The sequence below is a fragment of the Pinus tabuliformis genome, chromosome 5_1 (genome assembly GCF_031772625.1).
Source record: "Pinus tabuliformis cultivar Carrire ecotype Pingquan chromosome 5_1, CPIR1, whole genome shotgun sequence".
Taxonomy (NCBI): domain Eukaryota; kingdom Viridiplantae; phylum Streptophyta; class Pinopsida; order Pinales; family Pinaceae; genus Pinus; species Pinus tabuliformis.
This window is the reverse complement of record NC_142305.1, coordinates 847,792,691-847,806,028: the sequence shown is the minus strand read 5'-3', so window position 1 is coordinate 847,806,028 and position 13,338 is coordinate 847,792,691. Positions and strand designations below refer to the sequence as shown.

General features: G+C 36.6%; 1 pseudogene; it reads right to left on the bottom strand.

Moving 5' to 3' along the window:
- Positions 1 to 8,210: 8,210 nt before the first annotated feature.
- On the bottom strand, positions 8,211 to 9,563 carry LOC149167513 (E3 ubiquitin-protein ligase RING1-like; annotated as a pseudogene).
- Between the last annotated feature and the right edge of the window lie 3,775 nt (positions 9,564 to 13,338).

Below are 13,338 nucleotides of genomic sequence, written 5' to 3'. Positions count from 1 at the left end.
AGTTTTTCTGGGAAAAGATTAGGCAAATGGATAAAAATGATCCATGAAAGCAGGACGCTGCTAAAGGAAACCGTATCATGAAAGAGGGTATTAAATACCCATTGAAGTGATCAATAAGAGGCAGTTGATTCATGGCAAGAACTGTCGGCTCGGGGGTGAACTGGAAGAAGTCAATTATAGGTTGGGTGGTGGTGATTCATGGCAAGAACTGTTGGCTCAGGGGTGAACTGGAAGAAGTCAATTATAGGTTGGGTGGCGGTGCTCGGTTTTCCAAGTGACATTCCTTCTGCTAATCGGAGTTGATTTAGGTGCATCAAATGTTTTGTATGTTGGCTCTTTACTTTTGATGTTATGTTGTCAAATATTTAATCATATGAGTATAATTGCATGTCATATCCTTTTGTGTAAAATGATTTAATACTTATGCATGTGACAACCACTATATATATAAAAGAAATCAAAGTTAGATGTAGTGATTGGAGCATTTGTAGGTAGTTGTTGATATTGGGTCAAGGAGGTATGTGACAAATGTAATATCATGGAAACAATTTGACTAGATCAAAATAAAATAAAAATAAAATAATTATTAATTCTAATTATCAATAAAATATTTTAACTTGGCCAAATTACATAAAAATAAATTGAAAACAAAACAAAACAAAACAAAATAAAATATTAAATTAATAATTATAATTATAACTATAATAATTAATAAATAAACAAAACTAGATGCATATTCATTATGCATTACCAAACCTAGAAACATCAACTCTGTCATCATACAAATTATTCTTTTGAGTGAAAAAAGATTTGATCTTTCTCTATAATTGATAGATCCAAAATTAAAATAAATCTAAATTAGTTAAAAATTAAAAAAATACAAATATTTTAAAAAAGATTAGCAAATTAGATTTTACATAATTTAATTTTTATTTTTATTTAAATAAATTTGAATTATTAATTAAAAATAAAAATTATATATATATATATATATATATATATATTATATTTTTTTTTTCCAAGGAAAAAAGCGGTAACCTTTTATTAAAAAATTAATGAAAAGTTACACTAGCACATGCAATGAAGCATTCAGTATGTTGCCACATGGGCTCACAGCGTTAGTAAACTAACGTGCACAAAGAATAAGAAGGAGAAGAGAGAAGAGAAAGAAAAAAGGGGAAAAGAGCCTGACTTCTTCAGGTTTTTCGCCCCTTTTTCTTTTCAACCTTGCGCCACTCTCCCACAGTGGGCTCGGTCGAAGCAATGACTAACTGGGTTGTTACATTCTGTTGCCCTGTTTCTTTGTCTGAGTCTGACGTATCTGAGTGATGCTGTCGTTTGATGCCTCCCATGCTTTGATCCACGCTTGTCATCTCTGGCTGATTTTGCTGGGTCTCTGCCTGAATTGAGTGTGGTTGTAGCTCCTCGTTGACTGCTGTATTTTCCTTCTGGTTCTCTATTTCAACCTCCTCTATGGTGGTATCATCCTCCTCTGCTTCTGTTTCTTCGTCTTCTGATACTATAGGGGCTTTCTTTTCTGCGGTTCTCTTCTTTATGACATTATCTATGTTCTGCCATCCTTTGTGCTTCCTTTGTTGTGGCTTGCTCTTGTTAAGGCTTTTGCATGCATTGAACAAATGACCTGTTTGTTGACATCCCCTGCATCTGAATGCTGTATTCTCGTAGTCCAAGGGTTGTTTCCATTGAGTATTGTTGAAATTCAGGATGATACTTTCCGGTAACCCTTTGCTGAGATCTACCTCGACACAAATTCTAGCAAATGTAAAAATTCCTTTTAAATGTCTCTCTGTATCAATCTTTAACATTCTTCCAAGGGTATTCCCTATAGCTGATAAGGATGTAAAGTGCCAAAAGTGCATCGGAAGATTATGTAACCTTACCCATACCGGCATCCTTGACACCACCATGGTATTTGGATCAAACTCCGGGAACCAAGGGGTAACAAATAATCCCGCACTACCCCAGAACCATGGTCCTTCGGTGAGAGCTTTTTCCCTCTCTTCTTCAGCGCAAAAGACTACTATGAAGAAGCCTTTCGAGCATAGGTGGATCCGGCAGTTTTTTGTCCATGCCGTGTGAATCCATTGATACAAAGCGTCCGATCTAGGCCAGAAACCGTTAAATCTACAAATGACTGCATTTTTTTGTAGATCTGAGAATATGCACTTTACCTCTGGGATATCCAACGGAATGGAGGGACTCTCTGGTACTTCATCCACGATATACTGCCCTGGAGGAGAATTAACAGTTGCATGTTCTTTCCCCTTTGGAGATTCTTTCCCTTTTGCTGCATCTCTGTAGGATCCTGTAGGTTTTGATGTAGATCCCTTAGATCCGCCTCGCAGTCGGTGATTGAGGATAACAGTTGAGTCCTTTGCAACCCTGTAATGCTGGAGTGTGTGTTGATCCTGCATGCAGAGCCCTGAAAATAAAAGATTTTGTAATGCAACTGGAGTACCCAGTTTGTCCTGGATCTCTTTTTTTAATTCCAATACAGTCATCCATTCCCAGATCTGCACACAAACGTGCCTTCCTTCTGTTGATCTGATAAAAATTTGCTTCAGATCTGCTGTGTCTTCCTTGTTCAGATCACATTTTACTGGTTTGGGTTCTGGGTCTGGCTGGCTTCCCTCTGTCTTTTTCCTAGATCTGACCAGATCCGATCGTTCCACCCCGGAACTATAGCGATTGGCCCGTTCTGGTGAGCCGTTTCCCATATCAGGGCATCTGAAGATATGCTGGGGGCTTTGTATCTTATACCAGATCTGCGCAGCATAGAGCAGTAAAAACTTTTCACCTCGAGGGACCAGGTTCAAAGCCCCAAACTCTACTTGATCTTCAACCATATCAGTTAGCAGCAACCCTTTATCAACAAAATGAATCCACTTCTTATCGAAATGGACCATGAAAAACATGCACCTCTGTTTCCCATTGACAGATCTGCTAGATCTGTGCCATGCAGTCGCAAGGAGGGGCGCATCCCAGCACGACAGGGTAAGAATCGTTTGAGTTTGGGTAATAACCTCCGATTGAAGATCTGATGCCGCCCTGAGGTTGTCGTCCTGCTCCCGGCGTTGGGCGTAACGTAATGCTTCTTTCCCCTCGAAAAAACCAGCCCAGAACCGGAGGTATTTTGTGTCTCCAGCAATCCGATTCCTGGCCGCTCCATAGCAGAGCAAGGCTCCAGGTATCGCGTCGGCGCATTGTTCAGAAACCCTCGCCTGAGTCGCCTCCATGATCCTCGCTCTCTCCATATATAATATTTATTTATTTATATATCTAAATTTATAAAATAAATATTTAATGTTAAGAATAAATTTCAGAGCAAAAACATCTGCAATGTTCACCCATCCTAATTCTACTTATTTAAGAGATCCTGAATTAATGAATTCAACCTTCTTTTGTTAACTAACCATATAATAGAGAGACACTTGAAAGGTTATCAAAATACACGTGATTTCACACCATTCATTGCAGCAAAAACTAAAATATGGATTACAGATATGAACATTTCATTTAACAATATTTGTTTTGTTCAATTATATTGTTTTTAAATTTAAACAATTTAAAAATAAGTTTTTTTTTCGAGTGAATCAGTAAATGATAAAGAATATTATTATAAATGTTTTCTTTTATTTTGGTAAAATTTAAAAAAAATTATTTAAAATGTTTGGCCTTTTATTTAGAGTTTTATTTTTTAATTATTATTTACACGATAATAATGATTGTTATTGATGTGCAGCAGCCCTGCTAACAGTATGTATAGTGTGACAGTGAGCGAGTGATCTCCTTCTTTGTCCATGGTATCTTCTATTCAAGACCAGAAGTGAGGAAGGTCTTGGACGTCCATATGGGACACCAAAACACAGTACAAATCACGTGACAGTCGCAGACAAATCTGTCATAATTTTGAAGTGTTGACGCTCATTTTTGGACTCCAGCGCTGTCGAAAGCACTATCGGTACTGTCCTCCAATCAGGCACGGACTATATTGTTCCTCCTTTGCGATTTCTAAGAGTTGCATTGAAGTTTGACGCTTCAAGTTTTCTGATTTCTATCAATTGCATTCATGTTTTCTGATTTCTATCAATTGCATTGAAGTTTGATGGTTGCAGACTTCTAATTTTCGAAATGTAACCAATGAAACGTAGCCATTCTGCAGGTTCGTATACCCTGAAACGCAGGGATGAAGGCATTTCTCGGAAATGTACTGGAACTTTAGCCAACCCCCGTCATGAAGTTTGTTTATACAAAACGACAGTCCCTAGAATATACTTTGCCATCCAACCTCATGGAGTTTGTTCACACTATCTACAAAACGACGGCGCATAAAATTTGCTATATGCTCCTCTCTCTTGTGAATGGATGAATATTAGAGTGTTGTATTATAAAAAACGTAGTGTCACTTGAGTCAACCCTCATGCTGTTTGTTTATACAAAACGACAATCCATAGAATATACTTTCCCATCCAACCTCATGGAGTTTCTTTACACTATCTACAAAAAGACAGCGCGTAGAATCTGCTATCTGATCCTCTATCTCTTCTGAATAGATGAATATCGGCCAACAGCTTATAAAATTCCATATATTAACCTTGCCTATGTTTTATAAAATTTATTTGTTATTTATAGAATTTATATTAGTTATTTATAATATGGGTACTGGCCACTTGGATGGTTTATTAATTTCTTTTATCATAATTATTTTGTTATTGGGATAAATAACCATGTTTTTAGTAAAGTTTTCTCTCATGTTATTTATATCACATTATAGTTATCATTTCAAAGCTTTTCTCATTTTATAGTTGGTAAATATCGAGGGAGGTATTTGGAAATAGGAGGAAGAGGTAGTTACCAAGGATATTCCTTTGTATCCACTTCCTTTGATAATAAGTTTTTATCATCCTCTTAATATAGGTATTAAGCCTAAGAACTTAATACATTTATCTGAATCCATGAGATTATATCTGACTTGGTTCTCAAGGAAAGAAATTAAAAATAGTGAAGCAGAGGTGCTTATAGATGACATTTTATTCATAACCTGCATGTCAAGAATGCTACCAAAGGTTGGATACCAAACATAGCTCCCTCTTCCCACTCTCAGTTATCACAGTATATGCAATCCTTCAACATCTACTACCACACCAAAATCCTTACCCACAGAGTCTTGAGTGATCGTGATGATACACAAAAGGAGAATGTGATTAGAATCAAGGAAGTGAAAGACATGTTACATCACAAAGACTACAAGCTCACTATCCTGGCTAAACAATTTGTAGACATTATCTTCTCATTGAATGATGAGGATGATGTGATAATCCCTAAGTTGGAGTTTATATTGTAAATATGTATATATGATTTAGTTTGGTTGTGCTTTAACTTTAAATACTTATCTGGAAAGAGTTTATTAGTGTTATTAAACTGATGAAGGTTAAATGTAAATTTGTAATTATTATTATGTTGTTAATAGAAATAAAAATCCTAGAAATTAGTACAAAAGCTACATCTCACTGAAAAAGAGGAAGGTTGCAAGTTAATGATGTTTCTTAATTACCCATTCATTGAGTCCTAGGCATCTAATTTGAAACTTGATTAATTATGATTGTGGATGTGGTTGATCCATAACTTCACTAAAAGACGTGATGTTGTCTTTGGGAGTGGAAAGTAGAGCTCATAAATGAGCTAGTAACTACCTTTCACCTATTGAATGGCATTGTAACACCCCTATGACTTCACTTTTTGAACATTTAGTATTTATAGACATTGAAATATTGTTAGACTCAATGACTACGGAAGCCATGATGGGACTTATATGATGATGTAATTATTATTTTATTTTTAATTGAGTTCATAAATAAATTGCTTGGAAATATTAAGGGAAGAGAACTAGAGTTTAGAACACTCATTTCCATCTTAGAAAAATTTGTTGGTGTTCAATTCCACATGATGGACCTTCCTTAAAAGTCTCCTAAAGATCCTGAGGACAAAATAATTAAAAGAAATTAAATTAACATAATGGGAGAGAAAGATTATGTTAATCATTTAGTCGGAGATAAATACTAAGTCAGATGGAATAAAGCATTGCGGGAGAGAAAGACATGCTTAAAAGAAAAAGAAAATAATATTTTTTCGGAAAATCTAAAACAAAAGGGCCTAGGCAAAAGGTTGGCAAACCCTAAAGCAAGACACTGCTAAAAATATAATGGGAAGGAATCTATAAAATAAACTAGCAATGAATCAAAGAGGTTACTGATTCTGGAGGGCAAGGAGAAATTAGCTCAGGGGGAACTGGAAGAGGCAATTTATGGTTGGGTGGAATGTGTTCAGTTCTTAAATACTCCCAAAAGAATCTATTATGGTTAGGAAAGAAATTTGTTCTATTCGATTTGTTTCTATTGGATTTGAATTATTACAAATTGCAGATTGGGAGAGCATGATTGGGTTCTCCATCACCCAGTTCCTTTGATGAATGGATTATGCCCATGTGAAAATGGGATTCACCCTTGAAGGTCAAATGTTCCTCCTAGTTGACCTTTTTAATCGCATCTTGACCCAAGAGAATTTGATGAAAAGGGGCCTTGAGGGTCCTTGTAGATGCCATTTTCTCCATTCTGCCATCAAAGACATTGTTCACTATTTAATGAGTATTCCTTTACGAATGCCATATGGGACAATGTTGCAAGATTACTGAAGCTTAGGGCTAGTTTGAATTGGTCTTCCATTATTGAGTGTCTTATGTTTTATTCCTTGAATCTAAGATCATACAAGGTGCTCCCCATGTATGTACTTTGGGGGATATGACGGTCTAGAAATGCTACAATATTCGAGGACATGCACCCTAACTGTTATTCTTCTAGTGCTAAAATTGTTGGTTACTTTCTTGAGATTGGCCCCTGGGTTCCTAACTCTCCTCAGAGGGTTGTTCAACTTTTGGATCTAGGGACACTCTTCCCTACTGGATTTTCCGATGGGGCTTCTATTGGGGGATGGTGTGGTTGTGAAGCTCTCATTGAGATTTGTCCCAACAGAGTTTTTCAATTCTATTGAAATGGGGGTGATGGCACTAACTACAGGGAAAGGATTGTGGCATTGTGGGGTTTACTTCAAACTCTTGTTTGTTTACCCATTGAATCCATTATGATTGTTAGAGATGTGAAAACTGTCATTGGCTGGTTGCAGGGGAGGAGCGCTCTAGATGCTCCTTTGCTACATCACTAGATGGCTAATATTGATGCCCTTCATTCTTCTTTCTCTAATTTATCTTTCCTCAACGTGTATAGAGAATAAAACATGGAGGCTAATGGCCTCTCCAAACAGGGGCTAGACAATATCTTTGGTTTTATTTTTTATGAGCTATGAATTGATGGAACCATTCATTCTTTTGGTTCCTTTGAGCTATGAATGTTTTCTATGATATATTGTAGGGTCTCTTCCACAACCACTTCAACTCATCCTTTCTTCGTAGATGATTTCCTTTTTTTTTTGTGGCCAAATTTTCAGAATGGAAAATTATATATTATATTCTTTCTAAATTTGGTAGCGCCTCAAGTCTCATTACCAATAAGGAAAAATCTAAGCTGATATCGATTGAGATGGATGTTTCAACCGAGAAGAAAATAGAAGCTCTATTTGGGATTAAGTTGATCCCTTTGTCTTCGGGCTTCAAATACTTTGGATGATTTCTCAAAACTATTTGTTACAAACTGTTGGACTGGGAATGGATGATCACAAAAATCCAGAAAAATGCTTTCTATTTTGGAACACCGATGATTGATCCTCGGGGGTAGGGTGACCTTGATAAAATCATTGCTTCAAGGAATTTATGTGTATTGGATGCATGTATTTCTTCTCCCATCGATGATCATTCACAAAATCAACACTATCATTGCTAAGTTATTGTGTGCGGGATCTGGCCCAGGGAAAAAATATCACCTCATAAAGCTTGGAATGCTTTCTTTCCCTCAAGATTCGGGTGGCTAGGGATTAAGGGACACAAAGTACTCTATTCTAGCCCTTCTCTGTTGTAATATGTGGTGGGATTTTAATTCTCAGGTCTTATGGAGAGATATAATATTAGTGAAATATATTCAACAACAAAGTATGGAAGAGTAGGTTGTTGCGGGAGCTCCCTCTAAATGTAAAAAATAAAGTAAAAAATTATATGGGGCAACTATATAAGTTACAAACAATTAGTCCAAGTCTCCCTCTCTTTCTTCATACATAAGAGTGTCGCCATCATCCTCTTCCCTGGCAATAGCTAAGTTGTTTCCCTGAACATAATTTCCCTCATCTAGTTTACTAGAAATAGTCTCTCCACTGTTTGCAGGACCGAAGCTTGTTTCAACTTGAGCTTGTTGAGTTGTTGAAAAGGAAGCCCTGAATGGTTCTCAAGAGTGACCTCGAAGTTCCTACTTATCCCTCTACCACTACCATTGACATTAGCTACTTCGTGGGTAGGAAACATAATAGCAACAACACCACCAAAAGCTTCTCATTGATTTGGGGAAATACTACTAGTACTAACCATGGTATGGCTAGACCTCATTTCAGGCCAGAAAGATTCATTATTACCATTATTTGATGTTCCCAAAATACCCCGTGAAGAAAACTTATCAAGATTTCCACCTTGCCCAATTGATATGTCTCCAAAATTTCAAACCAAACTATAGCTTTGCCCATGGAAGCGAGCCTGCTTGTACTCCACGTCATCTATGGGCATCTCATATTGACAAATTGGACAAGAATTATGTTTTTCAAGCTATGGAAGAATGAAAACAGAATGGTACATGTTTTTATAGGGCATATGTCTTACTTCAATTCCCACTTCAAATTCATCCTTGCATACTGCACACTATGTAGGATTGGTAACAAGAAGGTCCTTGGTAATTTTAATGGTGGGCATTGTTCCTATGGAAGCTTTGGAGTTGGGAGGTGTACCATACCTGTTGGGGTCATTTTATACCAGTTTTTGTATAAGCTGATCCAAACCAAGCCCAAGGAAATAATCCCCAAAGATACCAGGTAATCTGGTTGGTCATGCTCCTGTGTTGTCATCAACAAAGAATTCCACATTCCCCCACCCAGACTCATCAAATTCAGCATCATTTGACCTTGAGTAAACATGATATGATTGAACCCACTAGGATCCATCCAAATTCATATCCTTCCTCCTCTCCCTCTCTGCTCCTCTTTATTGGTATTATTATTGTTGTTGTTGTCATCATCGTTCCCATGTTAGAAGAAAGCAACAAGGGATTCCATCCTTTGGGTTATGCCATGATCAGTTGTAAGAGTTGTAGAACGACCCCCAGCAAGACCTGGTCCAGCTTGTCATCAATGGAATCGCAATCTCCCTTGCTCCTGCCCCTGCCCTCCCCCATGTATCTATGGCTAGTGCCCAACATTTGGTGTTAGTCTCTTCGTTTCCTTGACAAAGCCTCCGTTGCAATGGGGAAAATGAGGCCCTCCTCCTACGCATCAATTCTAATACTCTCATGGCACTTATGACACCAATAACTTTTCCATTCTCTTCTATATGACATCCTTATCCGTGTGCCACCCAATTCCTCCCTTCCTCCTCCCCCTGCTGCTACTTAGGGCATGCAATCCAATAGCATCTGCCTGCTGGTGACAAGCATCATTGTGACTCTAGAAAAATGATATGCATAAAAATTATTTTTTTACTCCACTGCAAATGGACCCAATGCACCTTGATACCTCGAATATCAAGTTTGATTGTATATGTTCCTGCGTGATCTACTTCTTGAGAAGCAAAACCATTGCTTGGATCCCACCTTGAACGCATGACTGCTCAGCTTTAATAAGTCACAATAATAATAATAATAATAATAATAATAATAATAATAATAATAATAATAATAATAATAATTTTCTTTATTCCTTTGACGAGTACATTAAATGATGACTCAAATACACTAAATGAAAACTGAAACTAGTTATATTTTCCCAAATCATGGTGTCTGCCCACATATTGTAGTTTTCAACACTTGAAATTTTTTTGTCAAAGCATTTGACACATCATGGATAAGGGATCATGTCATTTACACACAAATTTCAAAAGTTTAATCCTATCAATTGAACTCATCACCAATTTAACTCTGCTTTCTTAGCAAAGATTAGTTTTCTACTAAGACATAACTGATAAAATCAATCAAAAGAATACATAATACACTAATGTTAGGTATTATATGCCCTACAAGCACTTTGCTTAAATTAACTTGGATTCCATTAATAAAAACTATTTCCTAAGCATGCCCAACTTCCTAGGTCTCATCCTTAGCTCTCTGAAATAGATTTTCTTTGGTTACCAATCTCATAGATTCCAAAATATTATTTAACTAATACAATTTTGGGAGAAAAAGTTAGCAGATCAAGAAACAATTTGATGCCTCATTCTGCAAAAATAACCTATAAAGGAACTAGAATAAGAAAGATGAGTGGAAAATCACATTATTTCTTTGTGCCAGGTGATTCTTTGTTGATCAATTTTCTCAATGAAAGAAAACTTTAGAAAAAAAGTCTCATATTTCAATAAGAATCATAATTTCTAAATACACAAGATCTTTGAATGAGATTTGGCATTTTGGTCCTTAGGTGCAAACTGCTAGGGGAGACTCCAATTACAACCATGTAGAGGAGACTCACATAACTTTAGATATTTTCTCTAATTTACAAAACTTAAGAGTTTCCTCACTTTCGAGATCAGGTATCTCTCATCAACTCTTTGATGATGGCATAGTTCTCCTTCGACAAAATCTACAAACAAAGGCTAAATGTTGTCCTTAGAAAAGCATGATGGCGTTGAATGATAAAAAATGAGATTATCTATGCCTGTAATCATCTCCATTTCTTGGAGATAACCTTGCAAATATAGGAGATCCATTTAAGGAAGGCTCTGGGAGATTTTAGATCTCTAGGAATGCCTATCCGAAACAAGGTAAAAATAACTGGGAAGCGATAACAGAAAAAAAAAGACAATGACTCAACCCTCACAAAAGTGATGGCTATACTAGGGATGGGTGATCCATCTCTTGAATGAATTTTTTAGTGCATGCCTTATCTTTTGTTGGAGAATCCTTGTACCTCTAAACATGTTCTGTTAGCATTATGATATAGGTAATACAGGTGTTGTACTTGATGGCAACCCTCTCAGATGACAAATCACAGTTCAAGCCTCTTAGAATGAAGAAAGAAAGGTATACATGGGTTCATCTTGACCAACCCGTATATACACGCTGCTTCATTAAACAAAAGGCGCATATATGTACACAAGAAATTTCACAGAAGGAAAGGCATGTACATGTTCGAATGCTAAATTTTGGTCCGTGGTATTTGATCCATGGTATTTCAATATTGAACCATGGTATTTGACTCCAAGTGTTGACCCCAGGTATTCGGTCCACGGTATTGGTTCTAAGTGGTTTGGTCCATGGTATTGAGTGAGGCCTAGGACTATAAAAGGAGGAGAAGAACATTAGGCAAAAGAACTTATGAATTGCATATCTAATGAAGAGCAAGATCTAGATTACAGGTTATTGGGTTATGGTGCACAACTGGATTTGAATCAAGGATGAACTTGAGCGCTTGATGAAGAATAAGTTCTATTGATGGGTCAAGATCTTAAGGCTTGAAGAGAAGCATCTTTGTGTGGTTTTGATTTTTTATCTTAATAATTGGCGCATGTCATGATCTGTAAATATCATGATCTGGGTATATTTGATGTCTGAACAATTGTAAAGGTTAAATCATCATTTACAGATCTGTACGCAGGTTCCTTATAGCAAAGGAACATATACACGCATGTTCGGTATTTTAAAAGTGGGTATACGCAGGTTTGCCTTGATACAAGTGTGTATGCATGCAGGTTCGTCACATTGATGTACCGTACACCTCATAAAATATGCTTTAGCTACTTCTAATTGGTGTAGCAGTGTTCTGGGTTCTGGCTTGGGTTCTGGTTACTGTTACTGTATTCTGGTTACAACATTCAAAGAAGTGATTGTTTGATTCAGTTTTTGGTTGGTGCAAAGGAGATTGGTCGATGTAGATATATTTAACATTTGATTGATATTATTGATGGATCCAGTCTGAAAATTTATGAAACGTGGTCCCTGGAAGAAAAGAGAAGATTGTAGCCTTTTGTGGGTTAGCACCTAAGTACTAGTACATTAGCTAGTACAAGAGCTAGTGGGTTGTAGCTCCCTTCTAGGAGAAGTTGGAAAATGAGAGGAGGTTGTAGCCTTCGATAGGTAGAAGCTTGCATACTGGTATAAGACTGCACCAGTACAAAATATTGTAAAAAGAAGTTTCTTATTAAAAGAAAGATAGAGATGATTGCAACAGGTGGTTTTCACCCACAATGGGTTTCCACTTTATATCTTGTGTTCATGCGTGTGACTGTCTGTTCTATTTTTACTACTCCTGGTTACTGTTTATATGGTTCTGATGCACAGATTAAAGATCAACTTATGAAGAATTAACTAGATTATAAGTTGACAAGGTATATGATAGTTTCCTTATATACAGTTGTGTATACACGCAAGTTTCATTAACTGAAGTTGTGTATATGAATTAGAATATGGAATGAAATATTATTGACTTGCTAATACTGATTCACCCCCCCCTAGTATTATTTCCAACAATTGATATTAGAGTAGGTTCTTCAGAAGAAGCTTGATCGCTTGAAGGAAGATCTATCATCATGAGTCGCTATGAAATGGAAGGATCCATTAGACCACCAATCTTTGATGGGAGCAACTTCATCTATTGGAATGTAAGAACCACAACCTATCTTCAATATCTTGGAACAGATGTTTGGGAAATTATGGAAGGAGGATACAGATTTCGATCAGCAATTCCTACAGATATGACAGGTAAAAAGAAGTATGAAACAAATGCCAAGGCTATCAATACATTATTAGGGAGTCTGTCACAATTAGAATTTGTCAAAGTTATGTATCTCAAAACCGATAAAGAAATATGGGACAAGATCGTTCTAAGCTATTAAGGAGACGATCAGGTAAAACGTGAAAAACTGCAATCTCTCATAATTCAATATGAAACTCTTAAGGTGCATAGCGATGAAAGCATATCTAATTACTTCTTACATATATATGAGATTGTTAATCTCATGAAAATCTTGGGTGAAGAGATAAACGATTTTACTATAGTTGAAATGGTTTTAAGATCCTTGTCTTCTAAGTTTGAATCAAAAGTTTCTGCCATAGAGGAAAAGCATAATCTTCAGAGTATTACTATGACACAGCTACACAGAATCCTAATTGCTTTCGAAATGAG